Source organism: Planococcus citri, chromosome 3 (assembly GCF_950023065.1).
Source record: "Planococcus citri chromosome 3, ihPlaCitr1.1, whole genome shotgun sequence".
NCBI classification, from domain to species: Eukaryota; Metazoa; Arthropoda; class Insecta; order Hemiptera; family Pseudococcidae; genus Planococcus; species Planococcus citri.
Window position 1 is genome coordinate 82580494 of NC_088679.1, and position 22423 is coordinate 82602916.

Sequence of the window (22423 nt, forward strand, 5' to 3'; positions counted from 1 at the left end):
TCTCGAAAATACGAGACATGTCGAGAGTTATGTTTTTCAAGGTGCAGAACACCGACGAAAATACAAATATATTTTTACGATACGACTCTCACAAATTTTCTATTTTTGGTTGATTTTCGAAAATCTAATTTGGTTCAAACATCTGAAGATTCAAAATGTTGCCAAATCGACCCGAGAACGCTTACAATTTGGTACTAACCCTGCTTTTGCCCCCTCCCCACAGTTATTTGGAAACTCGTTTGAACCGTTCAAAGTAAGGAGTTCTGAAGTTCCCAGCAGATTTTTCAAAGTTGAAATTTTCACAAGATTTGAACATACTCGCACTCGTAATACATAATTATGAAGTTGAAAAGCTAAAATTCACTCTACCTATGTTTCAATTTCAACACGCCGAGAATTTCAGTTTCCTAAAAAAAAAAAAAAAAAAAAAAACTGTAAAAGCTATCCAAATCGACTTTAGCACGTAGGTAAGAGTAAGTATGTATGCCCTTACGATTGGTGTTCGTTAGTGATCTATGTATGTACTTGACCAACCACATGCCATTTTTTCGGAATTACTGTCTGCCAGTTCAAATCCGTATATTTTTTGTTCGGCGATTTCATAATTAAAAATTTGAAAGATTCGCAAAATTCGTAAAATTTTTCAAAATGTCGCTAGTGACTTCAAAACGGCTTAAAACCATCTGCAATCGACTCGGAATATCAAAAATAGGGCGTAAATCAATGTCACAATCAGCTTCTTATTATTGTAGTATATGTAATGTACCTAGACTAGATCCACTTAAATGGTGGGGGAATACTTTTAAACTTTCAATTATGAAAATCACTGGGAAAACCCTGTACGGTTCCGAACTGGCAGATACTGATTTTGGGTCAAGTGGGTCACCATCGAGTACCAATCGCAAGAATGTAGGTTTATAGAAAACTAGAATTTTCAAGTTGCTGCTGACTCTTAAGAATATTTGAGCATTTTATCAAAAAACTACTTCGCGAGCATTTTGTCAAAAAAAATCATTACTTTTCATCAACTCGTCAAAACTTGACTCTCTGGTAAGTTTGGCAAAAATCAGGAATTTTTTGACAATTTTGGCAGAAATATCAATTTTTAGGAAATCGAGGCAAGAAAAGATTGAAAAAATGGCATTTTTTGATAATTTTGCCAAAAATGAACTTTTCTTGACGATTTTCTTAAAAATTCACATTTTTTGATATTTTCTCAAAAGTTGACATGTGGAAAATTTTCTCAGAAATTGACACTCTTTGATAATTATGTTTTCCAAAAATTGACACTTTTTGGCGTTTTTTACAAAATAATCGACACTCTGACAATTTTGACAAAAAAAAAGTACCCAACTTTTTGACAATGTCGGCAATCTTGACAAGAACAGAACTGCAAAAATGGTCCTTTTTTGACAATTTTACCAAAAAAGGCACTTATTGACAATTTGCCAAAAAAGGCACTTTTTGACAATTTGCCAAAAATTAATACTTCTTCACGATTTCCTCAAAAAATGACACTTTTCGACATTTTTTCCAAAAATTGACAACTTTGACAAAAAATGGGAATTTTTTGACGATTTCTCAAAAATTGACACTTTTTAACACTATTTGGCTTAGACAGCAAAAGAAACCTTATTAAGCATGTTTTGCATAAAATGTGACTTTTCTTTGCAATTTTGGAACGAAAAGAGGAATTTTTGAACAGATAAGGCGAAAATCAATTCTTTTTTGGATGTTTGGAATTACGGAATTACCGCATTTGAGAATATAGCTTGTCCTCTCTCCCCTTCCCTCAACCCCCCCCCCCCCCCCCAAGGACAAAAAGTCCCGAGTACGTAGTCAATTTTAGCTTTCCAATTTTTTTTGGTAAAGTTTTATCGTTCCAGTTTCAAACACCTGCTGGAGGCTCCAGCAGTACTCATACTCGTATAATTCGAAACCATTTTCAATTGATTTAGAGGTTCGAAAAAACAGTGTACCCGTATACCAAATTTCAGCTTTTGTAGGCCAATTTAATAAGATTTTGATTCTTTTATATTTTTGGCCCAACAATTTTCAAAAATTCACGCAAAATCGAAAAAGGCACTTCTTTAAAAATATTTTTCCTCGGAAAATCGAAAAATTACTCCAAATTACCTTATACCCGATAGAAATATCCAGCAAAAGTGACTGCAATTACTCCGAGAACATTCGACTGGGTATACTCTAAAAACAAAGAGTACCTAACCCCAAAAAATTGGGAAATTATCAAAAATCACCCTTTTCATTTGGTAATTACCGTAATACATCGTAATTGTAGCGTTAACGGGTCGCGTATAGTTCACGATTAAGAGAGGTAAAAATGCAAATTAATTTGAAATATTTTAGAAAAATAGAAAAAAACGCAAAAATGAATTCAAGATGTGTGTTTTTTTTAATATAATACTTAATAGCCGAAATTACCCAATTCAAATACCACATTGCGATAAAATATCGTAATTGCCGTCGAAAATACTGTAATTAGGTACCAGAAAACATCCCATTAAGTACTTCAAGAATTAAGCACCATTTCTTTAGATTATACATTTCACTGAAGAAATACGTACGATCAGAACTTACTATGCCTCCCTCTGTCTCACTTCTGTATCAATATTTCGCACTCGAATACTTAATTGGTGTGAAATTGATTCATATTACTTAGTACAGTACATACATTACATGCTACATACATAGTACATCTACATACATACTTACACACACATTAAGTACATACCTTTATCTACGTACATAAATTACTCGATTTTGGGGCTGATCCGAATCGTCTCGACAGCTTTCCTCGTGATGAAAAAACGCACATTTATACCTTTTCGTCATTTTTTATCAAATAAATCACGTAGATATAGGTAACTAAGATGGCTACGACTACGAATTGAAATACGAGTACATTAGTACATTACCCTGAATAATTCGTTAAAAATCTCGGAAAACAACGCGAATACTCCGGAATGAATAAATAATTCAAAATTGATTTAACGAGTGAAAAAAAAAACATCCAAAACTGAACGAAACGAAACTAACGAAACCACGGGATGACGCGAATCGACATTACTCTACTATAGCTAGTAGCTATTCTTCATCAATCAGTAATCGACACGCGAAATCGCCGAAATGTTCGCACGATTAAAGTAACGAGAGCGAGACAAATTTTTGCATTCCATTTATACGAGTATAAAACACCGATAAGGGGAGGTTATTCATCACGGCCGCCCGACCCGGCGATGCGTCATATCAATCGAACGACGCTTCGTAACTTTTAACAAAAGACACGATGAACCAGTTGAAAACTGAAAACTGAAAACATTTCAACGCTACGAATTTTACATATTTTCAATTCTGTGAATCATTCTTCTGATAAGACCCTTTAGCACCTTGCTAGTTGACTTGACTTATCGGTATTCGGTACCTCTACCTAACATTTTAATGCGTTGCGGTGTTGCCAAATAAATTACTCAAGTATTTTTATTACGATGAACTAATATTGAAATGGATAGATATGTTTATTGTTTTTAGCTTCGGAGGGAACAAGTTTGCGATAAAATTTTGGCAAAAAAACCTAAGTAGATATCTATCCATTTTATGTAAAACTTACTACGTACCTCTACCTACTTTATACTGTAGATGGTAGATATGTAAGTAGTAGGTACAGATTATTTATTCGATGGTGCATGCGGTCAATTTTACCAAACTTTGATTTTTTTTTCATGAAAAATGGCCTTCATCAAAAATTTACCAAAAAATCGAAAAATAAATTTCAATCGATGAAATTTGCGCTGGTAGTGTATTTTACGTTTTTTTCGATCCCGTTCGTCCGTTCCAAAAATTCTCGTTCCAGTTCGAGGCTGCAGAATGGCTTGAAACTGGGAGTTTTCGAATTGGTGGGTTGAAACTGTTGAAAGGATCTAATTATTCATAAATAAATACTGGTTCGATGTGTTTAAAAAAAAAAAAAAAAAAATTTCGGATTTCTTTGAATTTTCAAAAATTCACCAAAAATCCAAGAATGAATAATTATACTCATAAGTAGTTAGTACTCGAAACATTGATTATGGGCGTTTTAAGACAAGCTGTATGTCTATGCATTCGATCTACGTAAGTAGCTTGGTTTCGTTGTAATCCGAATTCCGATCGTGTCAGTTTAAAGGGTTTCCTCGTCGACTATAAATTTTAGAATCAACCTACATATGTACATACAATACTTACTATGATAAATAGGGACGTTTATTTTTGAAAATTTCCACAACTCTACAATCCTATTGTGACTTTGCTACAAAAATAAAGTTGATCCAACGATCATAGCTACTCTGAACTACTCGTATGATGACGAGCAAATGCAAACCGCTTGCACCATTTCGTATACAAGTACACAATACTTATATGTACATAAGTAAGTATTTTCAAATCGGAACATATTTTCACTCAAGTTGAACTTATATGTTAGTGGCAGTCTATTTTAGCCTACAACAATCGTACGAATAACTATGTACTTATTTGAAAACTATTTTCGTACTATAAGTAATTGCATGGCAGCGTCTAAGTCTGCGACTGCGTCTAGTGTAATAAATACGTAGGCTTACGCTTGCAAACGTGTAAGACTGTAAGGCATAAGGAAGACCAAGACCGGAGACGATGAGACGCGGTGGAAACGGCAAGAATTTCATAAAAGCGAGATTCGGTCTCTCAAGAACGACGACGATCGTAAACGGATAGAGAGAATCCACCCCTGTGGCCTGCACAGTGTATACGGTACACGGTACACGGCACGCCATCTCCACAGCCATAGAATTGCTAGAAAAGGCCATAAAAGTGTAACATAAAGAGACCACGCGGAAGCCGAAAGGTACGCGAGTATTTCATTCCGGCGAAAATTTTAATTACATTTTTTGCCTCGCCTCCGCTTCGCTTTGCTTTGAAAATAGTCTCGAGTGAAGGTTTCTTTACAGCCAACGGAAAAAAGTGCCTCGCCTTTCAGCTTTATCGAAAATAAATCTAAGAAATTTCGATACGCGTTTAACGCCACAAATCGTGGACATTTCTCTTTTTTGCTCTCTCTCTCTCTCTCTCTCTCTCCTCTCTACTCGTGTAGTAATACAGAATTACAAAGTAAGTAACCACCGCATAACCTGTATCACATTCACATTTTCGAGATTCGTTACATGAAAATAATGCTACGAGTATAAGACGACGCCGTCGCGGCAGTGTCGAATTTCGAATTTAAAGGATGACAAGCGTCTCTAGCTCCCACGAGAGTTCGATACTGAAAATAAGTAGGTACTCGTATGTTATCGAGACAAGTCCACTACACAACACATTCTGTACTCTCCTTTGTCGCTTGGTAGTTATTGCTCGGTTCAGCACCTTTGTCCTTTACTCGCGTTTGTATAAATAAATTTACTTAATAGGTATAGGTAAAACTCTCAGTACCGCACTGTTTTCAGAGCGGTATTGTTACACTTTACCGGCTACTTTCAACAGTACGGTACTGACGCGAGTTTATCAGTGACACTACCGTAATATCAATAATACCGATGTGTGTATGCATAAAATGGCGATTGGTGAATCTTTGTAACATTTTTCAGACGTTTTTGAGCGAATCTATTCTAACTGAACTATTAAATTAATTAAATATTCTGTACTTTCAATACTATAATTAAGGATTTCGGCTAGTTCATTCCTCATACTTATTCCTATTCGATGAAATTTAGTTTCAAAAGATATCAAGTTACGTTATTAAATTCTTTTATGAATATTATCAAAGTAAGAACATCACACACCACAGCACCTGTTGATAATTCCTTGGGAGAGTTGATTTACAAACAAAACACACATTGAGAATGATCAAGTGATGTGTAATTTTGAGAATAAATGGTAATACATACGAGTACATACTTCGGTAAAATTCACACCACTTTGTTATCACATTATAAACAAAACGAAATTCATTTTCTGATAGATATTTCAAAACTAAACGAAGTGAAATTCACTCAAAGAAGTAAGAAATTCAAGAAATCACATGTACGTAAGTCTGTAATCTACTTTCAGCCAGTTCATTCGAAGGTATTCGATGAAATTTAGCTTCAAAAGATAATTATCAACTAACTAAGTATGTTGTAAAATTCTTTTTTGAATAATTTTATCAAAGTGAGAACATCACAGACCACAGTACCTGTTAATAATTCTTAGGGAGAGTTGATTTACAAACAATGCTTAGAATAAACGATATTGTATGTGTATGTACGAGTATGTAACTATGTACTTCAGTAAAATTCACACCACTTCATCACTTCACATTTTAATGTAAATACTGAAAATTGAAAATTGATTTCGTAAATAAATAAACTGAAACAAAACGAAATTCATTTTCTGATAGATAGAAATTAAACACCCATGCTTTATTTCAAAATTAAAGCCATTAAAGGAATAGAAGAAGAAATGAATTTGAAATTGTACGTTATCAGCACGCTTCGAATGTAAACCAGGGTTGCCATTTAGATGAATGATTAAAGAACTACAATTGTAATTTTTTTTACATTTTTGTGTAATTTTGTACGCATAGTGACTTAAAGACAATTGCCTTGTTTTAAACAGTGAGGCACTGAGAGCTTTACCTATACTAATTAAGTAAAACATATTACTTAATAGGTATAGGTAAAACTCTCAGTACCGCACTGTTTTCAGAGCGGTATTGTTACACTTTACCGGCTACTTTCAGCAGTACGGTACTGACGCGAGTTTATCAGTGACACAACCGTAATATCAACAATACCTATGTGAGTATGCATAAAATGGCGATTAGTGAATCTTTATAACATTTTTCAGACGTTTTTGAGCGAATCTATTCTAACTGAACTATTAAATTAAATATTCTTCTGTACTTTCAATACTATGATTAAGGATTTGGGCCAGTTCATTCCTCATATTCGTACATATTCGATGAAATTTAGTTTCAACTTTCAAAAGATATCAAGTTACGTTGTTAAATTCTTTTATGAATAATTTTTTCAAAGTAAGAACATCATAGACCACAGTACCTGTTGATAATTCCTTGGGAGAGTTGATTTACAAACAAAACACACATTGAGAATGATCAAGTGAAGTGTAACTAATTTCGAGAATAAACGGTAATACATAATATGAGTATATAAGTACTTTGGTAAAATTCACATCACTTTGTTATCATCACATTATAAACAAAACAAAATTCATTTTCTGATACCTAGATAGAAATTGAACATCCACGATTTATTTCAAAACTAAACGAACTAAACGAAGTAAAATTCACTCAAAGAAGTAAGAAATCACATGTACGTAAATCTGTAATCTACTTTCAGCCAGTTCATTCGAAGGTATTCGATGAAATTTGTGTTCAAAAGATATCAAGTAACCATGTTTTAAAATTCTTTTTTGAAGAATAAATTGTATGTACGAGTACATAACTAAACTACTACGTACTTCAGTAAAATTCACATCACTTTGTTATCATCACTTCACATTTTAATGTAAATACTAAAAATCGAAATTGATTTTGTGAATAAATAAACTAAAACAAAACGGAATTCATTTTCTGATAGATAAAAATCAAACACCCATTGCTTTATTTCAAAATTAAACGAATAAGAAGAAAGAAATTCATATTCAAGAAATCAAAATCACTACCACATGTACGTACGTTATCTTTTCTATCTACTGAAAAACACGCTTCGAATGTAAAGCAGGGTTGCCATTTAGATAAATAATTAAAGAACTACAATTGTAATTTTTTTTACATTTTTGTGTAATTTTGTACGCATAGTGACTTAAAGACAACTGCCTTGTTTTAAACAGTGAGGCACTGAGAGCTTTACCTATACTAATTAAGTAAAACATATTACTCAACGATTCGGCAAATGTACGTGAACACCAACTCGTGTGCTTTGCAACGCTCGCCTTCGGCTCGCGCTGCAAAAATCACACTCGTTGGTATTCACGCACTTTACCGAACAGTTAAGTAATATACTAGTACGTACTACGTCGGTACCTGATTGTAAAAAAAATAATAATGTAAACGTATTGTGGACGCTAAACAGCTTACATGTTAAAGCGTCCTTAAATAAAAAATTTCATTCATTCACCTACGGCATCGTCCTACTTGTATCTGTATCTACTCGTATCTACCCCATATGTGGTGTTTCCTTTGCTTTTCTTTCAATCGCAGACTGTCGTTATCAGGCGCGGACTGGGTCGGTTGGAAACCCCTGGCGGATGCACCGAATAAGGCCCTCAAAATTGCCCTCAAAATTACCCCCTTCCCCCCGGGATATTTTTCCTACTGTTTTTTTTTCTCAGTTTCGGATACTTGAAAGCGAGTTGTACAATTACGAGTATGTTTTTTTAAGTTTTTTATTCACTTTTGCGAAAATTAGGCAATTTTACGAGAAAAAAACTGGAGTTTTTTGGGAGGGGGCGAGGTGGAGTGGAGTGGGGGTGGAGGTGCAGACTGAAAATTTTCCGACTGTTGTGAGAAAAAAATACCAATTTTTCCGGAAAAAATGACAAGTTTTCAAAAAAAAAGCCAATTGAGTAATAATACATAATAATGTACCTGATACACACACTAGGTTAAGTTCATTAAAAATTGTTATCATCATTTTTGAATTTATGGAAGTTTTGAACTGCGACTTTTTTAGTTCAGAGATAACAATTCACCGCACCGAAACAAGGGCAAAAGCTTTCAAAAATTCGGGTGTCGAGAGGTAAAAACAATGTTTAAAAAATTTTGTTTATTTCTTTCGACCAAAATTTCAGAATTAGGTATTTAAATAATTAGTTTTTAAAAATTGTAATTTTGAAAATGAAAAGTAAACAGAGTCGAGTGAAGCGAGGGCTGACATCGTACTCAATTTTTCCCCAAAAAAAAACAATTTTGTAACCAAAAAAGCTCGAGAAAAAAAAACAAAAAGTAATCGAAAAGTACAATTTGTAACAGAAGGAATGGTTTTCTGACCATTTCTGGCAAAAATGCGAGACATTAGGACAATTTTTTAAAATAAAAGTAAAAATCAAATTCTTTTTAAAACGACAATTTTTGAAATTTTGTTAAAAAGCGAGGATTTTTTCACAATTTTTGGCAAAAAGCAGGATTTTGACAATTTTAGCAAAAAGATGAGCTTTTAAATAATTTTAAGCAAAAATTTGATACGCACATTTAGTAAAAGTAGCAATTTTTTAGAATAAGAAATTAAGAAGTACATTCTTATACAATTTTTTTCGAAAAGTAAAATTTTTCACTTTGCAATGCAAAACAGCTGGGATTTTCAGCAATAGGGAAGACTTTTGGACAGTTTTTGGGAAAAAATAAAGCTTTTTAGGTTTTTTTGCAAAAAACCGAGAATTTTGACAATTTTTAGCAAAAAGCAAGACTGATTATTTTTGGGGAGAAGCACGAATTTTTGACAATAAATTATTGGCCAAAAAATGCTAAGTACCTACCTAATTTTCGCAATCTTCGTTAAGCGAGGGCAAAAGCACTCGTAAGACAAAAATTCACAATCTCGCATGAAGTGAAAAAACATAGTTATTGATGCGAGAGGTCAATTTTTCTATCCTTTTTTTTGGTTGGTTTATCAAGACTCAACTTCTGGTTAAAGAAAAGAAATTTGCGAGGGTGAAAACTTTTGAAATTTTGAATTTTTATGATTATTTAAAATACCAACTTAGCAGTAGCACTACTATCGAATAGGTACGAGAATTTTTTTTAAATTTAAATTCGGAACGATTTTTCGGGACTTTTTGGTAATTCTTGATGAAAATCTTTTCAAAATCGCGACTTTTTGCGACTTTGCGACCTGGTAGACACCCTGTTTAAGTTGTACCTAATCGATTTACGCTGCTTTTTATAAATTCAAACCCCTTTGATGAAAATACACCCAGACCTAAAACTCAAAAGACGAAAATATTTTGACGTCAGCTTCGACGAATAATTATCCCATCTGACGTTTTCGTCGCTCGTCGAAGTACATACATAAAACAAGCCACGAAAGAACAGCTGGTTTGATTGCAGTCGAATATACTTTTAAATATTTATTTACTTACAACAACGTTACATTTCAAATACCGGGCTTATTTTTTGGCAATATAATCATTACTTACGGTAGTGTTTACTGTTTACCCAATACCCATATACTTCCTATCCCTCAAATGCCACGAACTGCGTCTTTTGCTACACGCTATATGTACACATACGATTTTAGAAAGAAAACACACAGCTACGTCTCCTTATAGGGAAAAAAATAACATCGACCCTACCTATTACCTATATCAATTCAAACCAACGATTTCCAGAGAGTAAATTTACCAGGTCAGCATCTCCACGTGTGGTGTGATAAGTAGGTAAGTATACCTGACTCTGTACATTGGTTGCCGAAAAAAATGAAGAATAAAAAATACAGACACAACACGCGTGTGCCTAAAACCTACACCCTACACCCTCGCATCGTCCGTCATGTAGATAATTCGAACACGTTGGAAGGTAACCTGTGTTTAATTGTAATTTAAATTTGTTTTGGTGAAATGTGGCGGAAGTTACGTTTCAATTATAGTACATTTACTGATCGTAATTAAATCGTTTCGAATTATTTGCTCAATGTGGTACGCGTCATATAATTATTTGCATTGTCGTTCGAATAACCCGAAACACTATTTACGAAACAGTGGGTACCTATTACTGCTATTGCATAGATGAAAAACTAAAAATTTCACATTTAATTTTTTTTTTAATCGTCATTTTTTTCTAGCTTATTTGTAGTATGTACATATATTTACATAAGGTAAGTACATATAATATGTAAATTTATTCGTCGATTTATTTACGTATTTACTCGTTTGTTTATTTATTTTTGGGGAAAAAATACACAAAATAACCAGAGGCGAGCCGAAAAGTTGGAAATTCTTGGAAAAAATTGGATGAGTTGGAAATACATATCTTCAAAAATAGGAATAACATTTCGGAGTGGGTTCAAATTTAGTTTCTGGGATTGTGGTAAAAAAACACTTCTAATTCTTAATTTGGTTCAAATGGGTCGTGCAATTTCTTTCCATGATTCTTGCGAATGAAAGCTATTTTTCATTCTGAAAGCATCAAAATTTTATTTTACTTACAATATGGGGTGCCTCACTGAGAAGTTCATCATCGGGCCAATTTCCAGCCGGACGATTCGAATGCGATTGTTGGTTTAATGGGGCAATCTTCATATTCTGACAGGGGAACCACTTGAAGTTCTCACCACCAATCTGAACAGAGGTTGTACACAAAATTTTAGCTGCCCAAATTGATTTTTTTTTTAAAATACAAAATCGACATTTTCGAAGATTCGTGTTTTTTTTTCTCGAAGTAATTACGATATTATTATTTTGTACATAAAAATGTTGGAAATTAGTTCTGAAATTGATGTTAATTTCGTGGAACAGATATTCGCCATTTTTTTTCAAAATTCCGAATACTTAGGAGGTAGGTAAGGTACTCCAGTTTGGTTTTTGATTTCTTCAGAATTTTTAAATTTTTCCAGGAGACGTTGCTGCAATTAATTATAATTTCCTTTGCACTCTATTTAGGTACAACCCCCACCCCATTATTATTATTATTATTTTTTCAAAAATTATCGTTGGAAAGAAATTTGTATTTTAAACACCACGAAAAGATTTCCTAAATATGTGTCTAAATCCACACAGGCGATAAATCTGAGTTATATCTATGTGCTAAATTCCACTTTCAAATTGGAGAAATCAAAAACCAACTGAAGGCTCCAGAACAGCTCGAAGCCATCATCAATCGACTCGGGAGATTAAAAATAAGATACATGTCATAATTTCCCGAAAACTATTGTTGAAATTTTTTTATTTTTTCACTTTTATTTTACTTTTTAAATTACTTATCAATTTTTTCAAAGCTGTTGCTCTCGCTTTGCTCAGGCAGATTTGAAAACTGTGCAATTTTTCAAAAATTTTCAAGAATGAAAAGTTAACTTCAGAAATTTATAAGAAACATATAACCAAATCAATACCTAGAGGGTTGGTACCAGTTCAAAAATGCTCAGAATATAACGAAAAATGATGCGAAATTTCATTCAAAAATACCAAAAAGCACAAAATTTTGTCGTTGAAAATTTTAATATTGAAAATGATTTTTTTATACCTCATAAGTTGTGAATTTTCTGAAACTTTAGCTCACGCTTTGCTCAGGCAAAATCGAAAATGTTCTGTTTTTTTTGTATTTGATTTTCAAAGGCCGAAAGACTAAAAAAACACACACACACACAAAAAATTACAAAATTTTGATTTTTGATTTCAGTGCCATACAACTTTGCAATACAACAACACAAATTTTTTGTCAAGTACGAAAAACATGGTTTTTGAACATTTGAAATTATTCGCCTTTTTTGTTTCCAACTCTCTCTTCCAAAATTTCTTCGAACCACAACTGGCTAATTGGCACAACAAATACTGGTTGGAGGGGGGCTAGGGTAAAAAACATGAGAAAATCTAGCGAAAAAGTTTAGAAAATTTCTGCCCCCCTCCCTCCACGACATATCACTTCGTCACGCTCCTAACTTTCACATTTATTTATATTCCATGCTCGTATTCGAGTCAAATTCGAGCTACGACTCGGAATCAATGTCCCTCTCCCCCCCCCTCCCAAAAAAATCATTGAAAAAAATACAACGTTTGCGAAAACCTTATAACGAAAAATTTCACATCGCAAATGCAACAGCGACGAGTGTGTCGATAGTAGAAATTCGCTGACGAAGATTTCACTCGGTTACATATTGTACACGACCTTTCACACACGTTTGACTTGAATTCAAACGACACAAGTCGACTGGTACGTCAATTTACATGAACACAATCGAGCTTCGCGCCTTGAAGCGACATTTCAATTACTCGACTCGGACGTACTAATCGATAGCCGGAATATTTACGGAAATAATGCGTAAAGCGTACATTTGCAAAGGCACACCTCCTATACTGCCAGGAAACGTTGGAATTTCACGATGACGACATTGACGACGACAACAAAATCATGAAAAGTAAGCATGTACTTATTGCCAAATGCCGACGTACGAATCGACGTACGTCTGCACATGGAGACGCGACTAGGTTCCCTTAACGCGGTGTTAATAAAATTGCATATATCGGCGTATTTACGGGACCGTCGCCGCCGCTGCCACCGCCGCAGCCGGATCCGGGGTTACAACCCTTGTCGTACATGAGATTGTTAATAAAATTGCAGAATGTGCTTGCGAGTTGTGATACAACGACCACGATGACGATGGAAATGTACACAACACACACGTATTACGACGACGACGTATATTATTTCGACGTGAGGTACAACTACGATTATACGACGACGACGACGTACGAGTATATAAGTAGGTAGGTAGGTAGGTACGATGGGAAAGCAGGAAGGTAGGTAGGTACCTAATGCACGCGTACGTGCGGCGTATATACGAGTACAAGCGTACTGTGTACAATACTGTGAGCTTTTTGCCTTTCTGTACACAGTACACACACACAATCGTCAGCTTTAACGATCGCCTACCCTCCAACTCGCTGTACCCTCCCTCGTTTCAAGCTCTCGGAGAAAAACACTCGCTATACACATTCGATCAACAGGGTTCACGTCGGCGAAAAAATTTTCCACCGCTGCAACCGCCGCCGCCGCCGCCTTCGCCATTCGCCTTCACAGCTGGCGAAAACACGAAGCACCAGAAGCAGAAGCACGAGTGACTATTTACTTGAAAAACTCACTCGATTCCGCATACAACAGTTCATTTTTCCATTCGTACATAATAGTTATCTCTTTATACGCTCCATCATTTCGCCGACCAATTAGAGCATCCTAATTAAAATTAGCCGTAGCCGTAGCCATATAGCTATAGCCATCGCGATAGCCGTCGTTGCGATCCTGCAATAACGTCCACGTCGAGCTCGAGCTCGAGCTCGTCGAGTTTTTTAATTAAAAATTTTCATTAAAATACCATTAAGTACTGCGGAGCACCAATTTTTCTCCGATGTACGCGGTACACAGTCGAGTTTTTTCGCCCTAACACCCTGCCTCCCTCGTACCACAATAATCGCGCCGCGCCGCGCCGGTAACACGTTAACGTATAGCTCGTAGAAGCGTCTTTTCATTGTATTCGCTCAACAATAAGGCAGCGCGGCGTGGCGGGCGAGCTATTGCCCAGAAATACTGGTTGCATTTGCCATTCAAACGTTTATATACGAGTACCTTTATCGAGCTGCCTTATCTACCTATTGTTTGCATAATGCATCTTTCGATGGAAATTACACGAATGAAGCCTCGAATCTGAAGCCAGGCCTATTTGAAAACAGCCACAGATTATGGTCTCCAGTTCGAAAGTTCACGTAATTGAAACAAGAAGAAAAACGACTTCAATTTAAAATTTTTTTTTCAATTTTAAAAGTAGAAGCGCACTTGAAATATCCCATTTTGAAAATTGGTTCGTTGTAAAAATAGGTACCTACTCGTAGTATGAAATACTTACATAAATGTGTTTGCGGTGTAATTTTTTTAAAATTTTTAAATACCCACGCAGCCTTCAGCTTTTGTAATCCCGATGAAAAAATGTATTTTTTGCAGCAGAGAATCAACTTTGAGATTTTTGATTTCAATATTGATTAAGAATTTTCAATTAATTCTTATTTAAATTTCACACGCAAGAGCGAAAACAGCACTTTTAACGTATGTTATTCTATCTGGAATTGAGATGTTCTTTGGTACAAACATTTGATGAATTTGGTTTCAAGAAATCGTCTTTCCACCGATGCCTCCTTCTCCTCTAAATTCAGTCTCGAGCAAAATTTAATTTTAAATGCAGGTTTTTGAGCTGTGATTCAACATTGAAAGCGCCAAACCCGGGGATAATTGGCACGAAACCAATGGTTTTGATGTGGGGGGGGGGTTGGAAAATTTCCGACTGATATGAGAAAAAAATAAAACGAAAGATGAGAAAACAATTCTGCCAGTTGACATTATGGGTAGGTCTTCTTAATTATAGCCTATCATTACTTTAAAAAATTTGCCAGTAGGGTATGGAGTTTCTGATCAAATTTCGATCTTTATTATAAGCTTTCAAAAAATATTCTAGCAGACATGGAAATTACAGAATTGGGCACCTGAAAATTTTCTCTTAGAGGTTAGAATTGAAAAAAAAATAGTTGCCTTTCCTCGCGAAAAAAAAATTGCAATTTAAACCACATACCACAACCTTGAAAAGGTTCTTCACGATGAAAAAATTCGATCAACTCACCTGCAACAAAGAAAAAAAAACAAATCGATTAAAAACGGTGACAATTTTTCACTCTAAAAAAATGAAGGTGCGCTTAATACTGCTAAAAGAAGTAAAATTCGGGGAATAAGCTTCGAACAATTATGTAGGGGAAATGAAGTACATACGTGAACCTTGATACCGCTGTACCTTGGGACACTTGTAGCCTTTTAGCGTTTTTCTAACCTTTTGAGCCAAAGATCTGTTGCGATTGCACCTTTGTTTTTGAACAGCTTGGAATAGTTTTGCAATACCAGGAGTATAAATAAATTTCGTAAAATTTTCTATTTTCGCTGTTGTGACTAGAATGTAAGTAAAAGTAACATTTTGTCCATTATTCCATAGTCAAATAAAAATTTTCAGAATTTGTGTAAGATGATGGACGACTTAATATATAACGAGGCGTCGATGATTTTTATATTTCAAAATTTTTTGTAATCCCATGTACTCGTATACCTTGAGACACAAAACATTTTGTGCCTAAAAACGCACACAAATATACGCAACGTACGCGTATAATTCTACGTACCTAAGTATCAAATATTCCATAATTACATTTTGAACGAACATTGTACATACACAGTACCGGAAATACTTCATAAAATGTACATGTTATACTTTTTTTGTGTGTTTCTTGGTTGGTAAGTACAAGAAGTTGTTCGTTTCGAGACCATCATGCAATCTTCCATCATCTACAAATACTTACGTCAAAAGTTTCCCAGAAATACGAGTAAGTATATATTTGACAATGGAATCGAGAGAATTTTACGTCTTAAATTTGAATTCAGATTCAGTTTTCAGGGTGTTTCAAAGTACACCAATTAGTGTTTCAAGGTACATGACCATGTTGCACCTTGAAACATTACTCGAATCTAATTCCGGAGAGTTAATATTATTTTCAGGACCAATTTTCATCATTTTTTACGAATAAATGCATTTTTTCTGAAATTAATCCCAAATCGCTGAAAGAACTGAATTTTGGATTTCCGAAAATTCACCAAAAACCAGAAAATCGGTCGCCAAGCAACTCCGAATAAAATAGAGCAGTGGTACCATTCTTTTGGGCATTATTAGCTCAAAAAACTGAAAAAAATTTTACACGTTTTTGAGCCTTGGGGTGTTTTTTTTTATTTATTTATGAGGTCTATATAATTATATCAATATTTCCTTTGTTTCACAAATGATATCTTTCGATATTTTGAAATATTTAATGCGAAGTATTTCGGGGGGGGGGAGTTCAAAGAATGAATTTACTGGGAATGAAAATGGTTCTAGATTTTAAAGGCTATGACCATGACCTAGGTCGACGCAGTATCTCGAATAACATCTTTCGAAACCTGGGCCATTTTTCGCAAATTAACAGGTTGGCTAAGTATAGGGACCATAGAGCGAAAAAAAACACGATTCTTTGAGGACTCTATCTCCCTTACAAGGGCATCTCCAAAGTTTAAATTTTTTCTGAGTGATTTTCAAATTAGAATGAAAGTTTCCATAATCACCTTAAAATGCAGAGACGATGCTTATTGAGCACCGCGACCAAAATTATAGGTGTCAAAGTTCATTTTCATCCCTTTCAGAGTGATTTGAAATTTCTTGAGAAAATTACTCGCTGGGAGCTCCAAAGCGGTCTAAAACGGAGTATCCAACAAAATTTCAAAATAAAAAAACAGGAATTTAGCGGGACCTTTGGCAGGGCATTTTTTAAACGTTCGAGATTTTTGAAGAGCGGGAAGGGGGCGAGCGAGGTAAAATTTTAAATTCAAATTTTTCACTTTTTTCAATGTCTTCAAACATCCCAAGATTTTTTTAAAGCGAGCGGATGTCGAAAATATGTATAGAAAGTCTATTATTTTACTACAAAATTTTAAAATTCGAATTATGATTTTTTTTTGTTGAAAAACACAAAATTAAAAAAACAAAGGAAACGAGCTCGAGTGAAGCGAGGCCAAAAGCTTTCGCAAATCCATATTTTGAGAAGCTGAAAAAAACGTTTCTTTATGCAAGGGAGGAGTTTGTTTTTCTGATTCAAGTTTTGAATATTTCTGGAATTTGAACGATAAGTTTTTCATTTGGAAGTGGAAGAGCAAACAGCCCGAGTGAAGCGAAGGCAAGAGCTCTCAAAAATGTGTACCTAATTCAAGTTCCACAAATGAGCTCTTTTCTACGAAATTTTTTCAAAATTCCCGAAAAAAGAGAATATTAATTCGATAATTTGAAGTTTGATTGAAAAGAAGCGGGACTTTTCGATGAAAAGTGATAAAAATCAGGACAAGTGCCGGATTTGCAGGACTCGTCGGCAAAAAGCGGACTTTTGCAGGACTTACAGGACCGTTACACATCTCGTAAAATTAGTACTTAGTTATTGATGTAGGTACGGGATATGAGTTGAAGGAATTACTCAACATGGCTCATTATTCCTTCGAATTTTCAAAAATTCACAAATCCAAAATTGAACTCGAGCATCTAAAATTTTAGTCGGTGGGTTTCGAGATATGCTCTTTCAAATTAGCTCGGTGCCGTCCAATTCGGAGAATACGAGTTCAAAAATGTTCTTCGTCAGGATTACCTACCTGATATGAAAAATAAAGAGGTGAAGGGGATGAGTAAAAACGTACACGTTGACTCTCTCGTTGGCTCGTCGCTCCATGCTCCATGCTTCACTCATCATCACTCATCAACGACTCGACATTCGATACACACGAATACCTAAGCACTTGCTACTTGTAACTGTACGTATACAAATGTGTACATCTACATACGATTACAGTCGTACATTCGCATACAATGTAACATCGTATAGTTACTCGACACACTGGGGCTCACTTAACACTCGACGAATCACACGTATCTCGTGCTTTTTGTAGCACGATACCCTTTTGACTTACAAATAACATGTATGTAGGTAGGTACCTACTACAGGTACGTGATTCTGATGTATAGGCTCTATAATATGTACGTCTATAAGACGAAAATCACACGCGCCAACAACTTCTCAACGAGCATTTACCTCACTTACGATAAACCATACGAACCGCGAGTCTCGCGTCTTATGAAAGAGAAAAAAACCCCCGCAATGGGTGATAATTGCGGCATCCCTCGAGAACTCTAATTAATACTTGTAACAGAAAAATCGCGGAAATCGGGCTCTATATACTTTTGTTTACAATGTGTGTAATGTATACTCGTAGAGAGGAGCGGCGCAGCGCAGCGATGGTGAACCGAGACGAAGGAAGGAAGCAGTATAGCCCAGTGAACCAACATAGGGCCATCGTACATTACATATAAACGCGTATGTAGAATACGTATAATTATGATGTATTTGTGTACACACGTACGAACGATGAGAAAAGCAGAAACACGCGTACATGCGAGCGATTTTTTTTTTTTCATCGCAGCCGCTCTCAGCGGTAAATACACATAGAGGAGCAGAAGGAGAGGAAGAGAGACGGGGCGGTTAAGTTGTACTAAGGTCATTTGCAATATTCGTGAAAGTCAAATTAATCGTTTTCGGTACAAAAGCGAAATATTTTAGGTTACTGTATAATATCTAAACACGAGCAATACGATACGCGGTCAACTAGGGGTATACATACATATTACATATACTATATACTCGTAGTATACTCGACACTCGTATTATATAACGAAATGATAATGATGGCGATGAGGCAGAGTCGAATGAGGCAAGTAATGTGGTACAATTTGGATTTGGCATCGGTTGGTTTTCAACAAATGTTCGCGTCATGTGACGTGCGAATGATGCGGTCGGTCGGGGATCACATTCGTAGGTAGGTACTTTAGTGCAGGTACTGCAGGTACTGCAGGTACTCGGATCTGTAACACTTGCAATCAACTTACCTACTTACGGAAGAAGTATTGCTAAACATTATCATGTACCTATCCGAGCGAGGAGAAGGTATGAGGAAATGCAATCGATAAAGCAACATGCCGAACAACACACATTCGCAAAAGAGTAACGAGAAAACACACGTTACTACATAGTACGTACACGTAGCACGCTGCACCGCTCCATCTGTGTATGGTACGAGTACAACAACCACACGAGATGAGAGACTCTCCTAATCACGCCATCGCCATCGCCATCGCCAGTTCTGGAGGTAAAAAGCTGCAAAGTACCTACTACCTACCGTTTCAAGGGATGGGATGCGGGATGGATCTAATATCTAAACGTAGACGTACTACCTAGTAGGTAAACACGAGGATAAAAATTCTAGATGCAATACCTTGGCCAAGTTTTCGGCAGGGTATTTCCCAGCTTTAGATCGGCCACATGACGACGCGACGTGTTGTGAAGCAAAACGTGTCGTTTCGCCTGCTGTCTGCCGCCGATCCACACACACACACACACACGATGATCTCACCAACACCGCAGTACCTATGCTGCTGGTCAAATAACGATGCACACTGAAGCACCAATTAACATTCGTGATCGCGAGTTAATAATTAAGCTTATAAGAAAAAATTCACCATAAACAAAACTACGAGTACGATCATCGATAATACGACGTATTATGCGATAATTTTCGAAACTCTGATCGAAAAACAACGTGCTACGTGATGATTCATGATCGCCGCGCCGTGGTTAATTTTTCATCCGTTTCTCAACTTGGATAGCATTTTTAGCATCGGACACAAAAATTTCTCAAATTCGGCCAAAAAAATTGAACGTCGCGCTTCACCACGCCACGCCACGCCACGCCACACCACGCCGCGCGAACAATAATACCGAAAACGTTATTCGAATCGACCGATCGCGCTTCGAACGTATAATAGTTACTCGTACTCGAGACGAACGAAAAATTTTCGTGCACGTTTGCGGCGGTCGCTTTTACAACTACAAAGCGCCAATCAACGTGTGCATGAGGAAGAGAAAAACACCAAGACACGAGCTTGTACGCGCGTGAGCGAAAAAGACAGACGTATCGCCATCGCCGAGGAGCAGGAGAGCGTTCACCGAGTATCAAACCGTACGTACGTACACCGTACACCGAACGCCGTACGCGTTCCTCTACGTTCCTCTACTTACGCCGCCGCTGTTTTGGGCAAAGAGCGGCGCGACGCGACAACGACGACGCAGGCGGTAGCGCCGTCCGCGGCGCCAGCAGCCGCAGCCGCAGCCGCCCGAAGCCGAAGAGACAGCGCTGTATCGCGGTCGTTAGACGAATTATCATCGCAGTGCCGATGCCGACGTCGTCGTCGGCCCCCGACCACCTTCTGCGAGAAGCGAGAAACACCCCCCGAGAGCCCCCCCGGCCCATCACCGTGGCAGCGAGGTGCATCATAGCGTCGCGGTGCCTTTGCCCAACACCGGCGAACAGTGCCTCTTTTCTGCAACACCCAAATCCACCAACCCCCACCCCCAACTTCCTTCACTCCATTATTGCTTTCATCTTGTCGCGCAAATTTTTCAACTACCTGCCCCCTCACTCGATCATTCCATTACCAACAGCTTTATACATACACAAACTAAAAGCCAAAACCTATTCAACATGTTTCACGGAAGGTTAAACCTCAAAATTTGCAAGCACCTCGGGCTCAGAATACCTGCACGAATGCATTTTGAAGTACAAGATCTGTACATGTTCTAGCACATACAAACTGAACATTTACAGCCTTTGCGAAGAGGAGGTTTTAAAAAATTATCAAATTTCTTTATCCATTGCTGGAGAGGGACGAATAGTTTCAAAACACTACGGAATTTTGACCAATTATGTGATAAGTATTTGGAAAAAGATGTGCCAAAAGATGAAACTACAGGTACATACAACATAGTACATACATATGTTGGTATAGGAAGGTAGATACCCCGAAGCTGCAATTGTATTGGATCAACGCAACCCAATGAAAAAACTATCCTACATACAATGTTCCATGGGAGACCTGCAGTCTACCCTTGAATTTCTGAAATCATCGTATAGCAATGATTTGAGAGCTTATTTTCAGTTCCTGAGGACTGAGGGTCATTGGAGGCGAATCTTTACGCTTTTAAACGCGCAATGTTGAATGAATTCATATTTTACGTTTTAAAAGTAGTTATTACACATAATCTTTATTTCTTTGCTGAATTCAAAAACTGTATAGTTGTCTTTGACGATTCATCGCAGAGATGTTTTAATTTTAAAATGACAACCCCCCCGGTCTCTCCCTTCCCAGTACCCCCCTCCCACCATACGGAAATCAGTCTCATTTACAATACTGCTAATTATTGCTAAGGGTGTAACATGCTAGGATGTACCTACAGTCTTTCATAGAAATGATTTTCCTTGGCTTCTCTTCTCTCAGTTTTACGAGTCATTTTTTTGATTTTTAAAACCTTTCCAAAACCAACACGCAAGTGGAACGAGAGGGAGGGAGATCCCGGACAGTAAAATTTAGGTCAAAAGTTGGGAACAACTTCTGTTAAAATATCAAAAAAATGTCTTCTTTTTCACCTGAAATTTGGAAACAAAAATTTTTAATTTTTTCCAAAATCGGTTGTTTTCGAAAATTAAAAATCTTAATCAATTGGTCGCTTTATGGAATCTTGTGTCACAAAAAGCAGCATAAGCAAACATCAAGAATGCTTTCAATCGAACTTCTACGCAGACGGAAACACCCAAATACACCTCAATGATGAAGAATATGCCAATTTATCCCTCGATGGAGAAACTGGAACAAAAAATGATACTTCAAAATCCTCAACAGCAAAAACCGAATCCAACTTTAACATCCCCGAATACGAGTCCAAAAACTTTCAACATCGACAAAAATGGCAATATGGCCACGAATAAGTTCAAACCAAAAACTGTGTCAACCGCTCCAGCAGCTCCTGTCCAAACCGTACAATTCTATCCTGAATTGAACGAATATGTTGTCATCGAAACCCCTCAAGAAGACTTGACTGATCAAGTGGCGATGTGCAACATGTTAATGACCATATTCGACAACACAGATTCAGAATTGGACCTAGAAAACATCACAGCTGCACTCCAATCTTTGATGACGAATGTACCCTCAGACCTGAGCGAAGGTCATTGCTCAATGTCCTGAAAAAAGTAAAG

General features: G+C 36.5%; 1 protein-coding gene across 2 annotated transcripts in view; it reads right to left on the reverse strand.

Moving 5' to 3' along the window:
* Positions 1-20224, reverse strand: part of dnc (phosphodiesterase dunce) — a 474861-nt gene extending 454637 nt beyond the window's left edge. The window contains exon 1 of one of the 2 annotated variants that reach the window (XM_065356110.1): positions 19607-20224. The gene's annotated coding sequence lies outside the window, so the exon portion shown is untranslated. Of the gene's footprint in view, positions 1-2752; positions 2771-19606 lie in introns of those variants that run through there. The other variant, XM_065356111.1, reaches the window with a different exon arrangement.
* Between the last annotated feature and the right edge of the window lie 2199 nt (positions 20225-22423).